This window comes from Humulus lupulus, chromosome 4 (assembly GCF_963169125.1).
Source record: "Humulus lupulus chromosome 4, drHumLupu1.1, whole genome shotgun sequence".
Lineage (NCBI taxonomy): Eukaryota > Viridiplantae > Streptophyta > Magnoliopsida > Rosales > Cannabaceae > Humulus > Humulus lupulus.
The window spans coordinates 209,602,223-209,609,458 of record NC_084796.1 but is presented as its reverse complement, the minus strand read 5'-3'; the positions used below and the strand labels follow the sequence as shown (position 1 = coordinate 209,609,458).

The 7,236-nt window shown below is 40.0% G+C and overlaps 1 non-coding gene across 1 annotated transcript; it reads left to right on the top strand.

The window, feature by feature from the left end:
* Positions 1–6,282: 6,282 nt before the first annotated feature.
* Positions 6,283–6,389, top strand: LOC133833749 (small nucleolar RNA R71). The gene has a single exon (XR_009893112.1). It is a non-coding gene; the product is annotated as a small nucleolar RNA R71 (small nucleolar RNA).
* Positions 6,390–7,236: the final 847 nt, after the last annotated feature.

The following is a 7,236-nucleotide window of genomic DNA, read 5'->3' as shown; positions in this document are numbered from 1 at the left end:
ACCCTATCACCCCCGTGAACCTCAGGGTCTTGTGGGGGTTCTACGTCTCTGGGCGGAGGAGCGTCCCTCATGGAGGCCTTCAGCTGGACTCCGTTCAGGTGAACTTCGACCTCCCGCGTCTCCCTCAGTCGCTTCGAGCGTCTCGGCATCTTCTTCTTGTCGGAAACAATGGTGGAACAGTAGCTTAAAGTTGACGTTCCCACAGACGGCGCCAAACTGTTGACGGTAAGAACTCGTCAACGAAGTTAAGTTGGAAAAATTATCAAATTAGAATCGCTAGTTGGAAAGCTACGAAAACTTGAATAATAACTCAAGAACAATAATCTAAGAACAATGGAGAATTCAGTATCTCATTCACACTAATGCCTCTGCTACAGTCAATTTTCCAACCCCCTTTCAGGTGGCCTTGGAATTCATTTTATAGTAGGCTCTAATGGCCTTAGGTACATAGTGGTCCAGGGGACCAAGTGGTACAAACGTACTGTATTATGGGAGTGGCTTCAGAGGTTGTGGTTGTACATCCCGTACAGGAGCAGGTGTCAGGAGGATGTCTCCACTACTTGTCTGTACCCATGTCTGATGTGTGGTGGCAGGCATATTGGCGCAGGAGGTAGTGGTGTCGGTTCTGACCTATGGCCGTAGACGTACGGTTCATGACCTTTGCCCCAGCAATCTCACTAGCACTGGTATCCGTACTTAGTACTTGGTCGTACAAATACGTCTCATTCGACTCGTACTGGATCTCCTAAGCATAGGGACTTCGAGGTGTGAAAAAGGGGATCCTTGGTGCCCGTACTGGTCGTGGCGTTGGGTAGGGGTCTTGGGCCTCTACGCGTCAAGTCATGGGGTGTCGGCCTCTTGAGAAGATGGTGGGCTGATGGAATTCCCGGGGCGTGCGCGTGTGGGACCTTGCGCAGCCTCGCGCATGGGGTGCCATTGACGGCCTCGCAGCCTCTCTCGGCCTCGCGCACGGGGCGCCATGGACGGCCTTGCAGCCCCTCTTGGCCTCGCGCATGGGCATGGTGGGAGTGGCCCAAGGGCCTCGCAGATTGGTGGCCTCGTGAGACAGGAGGGCCTCGCAGAATGGGACGGCCTCGCCCATTTGATGGCCTCGTGGCCTCTCTCGGCCTTGCGCGGTTGGAATGGCCTAACGGCCTCGCGGATTGATCGCCTCGCGAGACAGGAGGGCCTCGCGAAATGGGACGGCCGCGCCCATTTGATGGCCTCGTGGCCTCCCTCGGCCTCGCGCGGTTGGAATGGCCTAAGGGCCTCGCGGATTGGTGGCCTCGCGAGACAGGAGGGCCTCGCGGAATGGGACGGCCTCGCCCATTTGATGGCCTCGTGGCCTCCCTCGGCCTCGCGCGGTTGCAATGGCCTAAGGGCCTCGCGGATTGGTGGCCTCGCGAGACGGGAGGGCCTCGCGGAATGGGACGACCTTGCCCATTTGATGGCCTCGTGGCCTCCCTCGGCCTCGCGCGGTTGGAATGGCCTAAGGGCCCCGCGATACGGTGGGGTCTCGCCCACACAAGGGCCTCGCGAGATGGCCTCGCGAGATGGTGGGGCTTCGCCCATGTGACGGCCTTGCATTTTCCCTTGATGAGATTATGACCATCAACAGGTTAATATAATTGATTCCTATTCTTTTTCATGATATAAGATCTCAATCTATATGCAGGTTTTCTACATTTCTGTGATAAACTTGAACATATAAAAGGCATTAAACATGGAAACCTAATAACTACACAAGTCATATAGGTACTTTCGTACAATATGCACCCTATGTCTATACAATGATAGCATATTCAATTCTCATCTTTCGAATTTTGAATCAAAACCATTAAATCAAGCAAATAGTGATCAAGTATTTACTAGCATTAAACACACATCATATAGATTAGAATAGAAAAGAAGTATCAATAAAAAATCATAATAAAATTAAATAGAATCTCAGTGACTACATTAATTCCTAGATAAAGGAAATTAGTTCATAAATACCATGATGAAAATAAATTGGAAATAATTGTTCATAAAATTAACCTAAAGAATTCAGATGAAAAACAGAGAAAATAAATACAGCAGCCTCTTTTAATCTAGGGTTTTTAAAACTAAGACTCCTCTCCAAATCGCAGAATAATGTTCCTTAAATAGTCTTCCAAGATTCCCAAGTGAATAGACCATTTTGCCCTTCAAAAGTGGTTTAAAATTTGCAAAACGCGTTGATAGCGTTGTAGCGCTAGCTTTTGGGCCCTGTAGCGCTATTAACAGTGCCAAAATGCCTCAAAATTTGGTGCACTAGCACTGTAGCGCTAGTATTGTAGCGTTACTCTTCAGTTCTTGATAGTGTTGTAGCGCTCGTTTTGTAGCGCTGGGGCGCTACTTCCATAATAGAACGGAAACTCGTTTCGAACAGCCTACAGCGTCAACTCATTGTATTTTGATCATAACTTCTTCGATATAACTCCGAATTGAATGATTCAAAAATCTATGGAAAGCTAAGAGAAATATCTACAACTTTTATTTCTAAAAGTGTTTCTAGAAAGTGAATAAAGCATGGTAAAAATTCGGCTTGAAGTCATAGACTTGCGTTATAGAGCTTAAACGACGTGTGTTGAGCATCTTCAATGTAGTATTTTCTACACATAATGTCTTGAAACTCCACAATTAACACGAAATCCATCTTATTTATCATATTTATCATATTTAACTTGTTTCTTCTCATTTCACTCCATATTATGTACTTGACCATTAAAACCTGAAACAAAAAGAAAACAAGCATAAATCTGCGCTAAACAATCCTAAATAACTAAAAACATAACATAAACAATCTCTAAAACAAACCTAAAATTAACCTAACAAATTCCCCGAAACTTAACCTTAACTCGCCCTCGAGTAAATAATCTAACTATACGCAAACCAAACAAACCAAGTTGACATAACTAACCAATTCAGACACTCAAGACTGTTATGCATATATAATTCCCACGAAAAACAATCATGCTATTTAAAACATTAATCTAGATTTTCAGTCTCAATTATTCACCCGTTCACCGCAATCTATCAACACCAAAGCTCATTTACTCATAACTCTCAAATAAAATAATTGAACCACTTTATGCACATCAAATTCTCACCAACTAACCACAAACTCAAATAGTCCATATGCTTGCATTACTTACTATTCTCCATTTATATAAACAAATGCAAAAATAAGAATCAGTAGGACTTTATAAGGGTTGTAATAGAAGGATTAGGTATAGGTAGATAAAGAGACAACTTTAGGCATAATCATACCACAAGCATTCCACTAAACAAGCTTTCCAAATAATTTCACACCACTCATCCCTTGTTACCCCTTTTTCTGTGATTGAGAATATATATATATATATATTCAATAAACTCCCCCAAACTTTGATTTTTCAATAAATAATTGTTTGGGAGCATAATCATTTTTCACTTTCTTTACCTTTTCTTTCTTTAATTTTTTTCTTTCTCAATCAAAAGTAATTTTCTGAATAACACATAATACAAACATCCCATTACACATTCACTCCCCTCATATAATAATTTTCATGCTCATGGTATGGGTCAAAAAGAGTAAATGGTATTTCATTTTACAGTTAGGCTCAAAAGAATGTGTTAACAAGAAAACAGTTGTAAGGCTCAAAATGGTTGAATAAGGATAAAATTTAATAGGATTAGCTTAAAAGGCACAACCAATCCAAAAAAAAATTGCCTATATCATTTTCCTAAATGTGCATTGTTTCAAATTTCACCTCAAATAGTAAGCAAGCAGGTTCTAGATTTTTTTTTTCAAACTTTTCAATCCATAATCCAAATTTGACATGCATAAAATAACTCAAGTATAACATTTACAATGTATGAGCAATAGATCTCTAATGTCAAAAAATCACAGTGAAAAAAAAAGTAATCTAACCAAGCACACAGATTATTTTTAGAAGCACATCAATTTTTTCTTTGGATTATACTACAAAACAGTCAATCATATTTAAATGGAAATTATTATCAACTTAATTTATACTCTAAAACATGATTCAAAACGAACAACTAATTAAAATAAAAAAACAAAAAAACCAAAAAAAATGCATCATAGAACACCAGAAATAAATCTCTCCCCCAAACTTAAAACCGAAAATTGTCCCCAATGTTAAGTACATAAAGAATGAGAACAGAGACTTACCTGACCAGCTACGTCAGTATGGCGGTGGTGGCGGCTGAGACGAAGATCCCTCAAAAGGTTGAGACTGTCATTGCTGTGGCGCTATAACCACCTAAACTTCAATTTTTTCACGTTTTTCACGGGTTACGAGTTACAACTCAATTGCTCAGGAATAAAAGTAAAAACAACTAAAACAAATATCATAAAATTAAAAATAAAAATAGGAATGCCTCCTAAGAGCGCTGTCTTTAATGTCTTTTAGCCGAACGCTTGTTTTCATCCATATTCAACCTTGGATCAAGTCCTCCCCTCACGTCCTTGAGAGCCATAGTGTGATGAGTTGGCCCTCGTTTCTTGTGATTAGAAATTGGTGGTACTTTCCCCCGCTCATATAACATTTGAATTCTTTCACTAAAGTACTTTTTTAATCGGTTTCGCCCCTTCCTCATTCTGGTTTTCACTATGGAGCTTGTCTTAGAGCCTTCCAACTTGTTCTCCCCTTGGTTCACCACTTCAACTCTACAACACGTTGGAATTTCTATTGCTACAAAAACTTTAAATATAACTTCCTCTTTTTGCACTCGCAGCTTTAATTCACCTTTTTGTACATCAATTAACGCCCTACCAGTAGCTAAGAATGGCCTTCCAAGTATTTTTGGAATATTTTCATCTTCCTCCATATCTAAAATAATAAAGTCTGCAGGAAAGATGAATTTACCCACTTTTACAAATACATCCTCAATAACTCCATGAGGATGATTAACTATCCTATCTGCCATCTGCAAAGACACTGTAGTTGGTCGAGCTTCTCCCAAATTCAGCTTCTGAAAGATTGATAGAGGCATAAAATTCACACTGGCCCCTAAATCACATAAAGCCTGTGTTTCTACTAAACCCCTATATAACATGGGATATTGAAACTACCAGGATCTTTAAGCTTTGGAGGTAGTTTCTTCTGTAGTATTGCACTGCACTCTTCAGTTAATGCAACTGTCTCATAATCCTTTAGCTTCTTTTTCTTTGACAAAATTTCCTTCATGAACTTCACATAGTTGGGCATCTGCTCTAATGCTTCTGCGAACGGTATATTAATATGTAGCTTCTTGAACACCTCTAAAAACTTTGCAAACAGATTATCCAAATTATGCTTGCAAAGCCTTTGTGGATATGGAATTCTAACATGGTGGTCAATGCTCACTGGTGGCACCTCCTCTTTCTTCCTATGGTCTTCAGTAACCTTTTCTTCATTAGACTTCTCTTTCTTTAGAAAATCTGCAGTAACCTCCTCTTGTGCTGGACTAATGACATATCGATCCTCTATCTTCTTGCCCTTGTTTTCTACTGTAGGCCCCTCATACTTAGTCCCACTCCTCAAGGATATTGTATTGCACTGCTCTTTAGGATTAACTTTTGTAGTGCTAGGTAAATTTCCTTGAGCTCTATTAGACATTAAAGTAACCAATTTCCCTATTTGAGTCTCCAAACTCCTTATGGACGCCCTGGTTTCAGTCATGAATTGGTTGAGTACATCAGATTGAGGTTCAGCTGGTTTCATTTGCATTTGTTGTGGTCTATTTTGTGGAGGTTGATATTGTGGCTGAGGTGGAGGATAAGGTTGTAAAGTAATTTGATTATTAGACAAGGAAAAATTTGGATGATTCTTCCAAGCTGGGGTGTAGGTCATGGAATTGGGATTATTGGGTTGTCTTTGGTAATTTCCTATAGCTTGTACTTCTTCCACGGGCATGTTATTCATATCTATAGCAGGGCATTGGTTGGGTTGATGGGTTGTACCACACACTTCACAAAGGTTTTGAATTTGCATAGCTTGATATGGGAGTGTAGAGTTTTGTAATTGCTTTGTCAAGGCTACTACTTGAGCTGTAAGCATGGATATAACATCCAATTCCATCATTCCAACCACCTTCTTTGGTTGTCCCCTTTCAGTTGGCCATTGGTAATTATTCATCGCCATCTCCTCTAATAGCTCATATGCCTCATTAGCACTCTTACTCATAAAGGCACCTCCCGCAGCAACATCTATAATTGTTCTCATTGTTCCATTCAACCCATTGTAAAAATTATGCACCAACATCCACTTTTCTATTCCATGGTGTGGATACTTCCTTAACAACTCCTTAAATCGCTCCCAAGAATCATACAGTGACTTTCCTTCCATCTGATAAAAATTATTAATCTCTCCCCTTAGTTTTGTAGCCTTTGCTGGAGGAAAGAACTTGGCAAGGAACTTGTGAGCTAACTCCTCCCATGTAGTGATAGAATTCTCCTGTAAGGATATCAGCCAACTCTTCACCCTATCCCTCAGTAAAAGTAGGAATAGCCTCAATCTTATAGCATCATCATACACCCCATTCATCTTGAACGTAGCTCATAACTCCAGAAAATAAGCTATGTGTAAATTGGGGTCCTCTGTTGGCATACCTCCAAACTAAACAGTTGTTTGGACCATTTGAAGGATTGCTGGCTTAATCTCAAAATTGTTTGCAGCAATGGTTGGAGGTCTAATGTATGAATGCACTCCTGTAACAGTAGGAAGTACATAATCTCTAAAAGTTCTTGGTCCTTTCTCCCTTGGAACTTCTGCAGCCCCTTGACCATTATTAGCACCATTTCCCAAATTGTCAGCCATGGTAAAATCCAATATCCTCTTTGTTTTCCTGTTCTGTCTACATGTTCTTGCAATTTCTAGATGGATTGGTATAATCTCCTTGTGTCTTTTGCTTCGTATATACCAACAATTCCTAAAACACAATAGAACCTTGATCCAAATAAATGTTAACAGAAATTAAATAAAATAAAATAACCAAATTAGAACAAATAACAATAACTGTGATATTGGAATATAAGTCCTCGGCAACGGCGCCAAAAACTTGATGTGAATTTTCTGTACGCAAGTATACGTAGTCGTGTCAAGTAATAAATTCTGGAAGAATGGATATCGTCCCACAGAGACTATCTCCCAAGTACCACTAATTGATTTTCAAATTCTATTTGGTTAATTCAAAATTTAAGTGAAGAATTAAAAATAAAAGAAATAC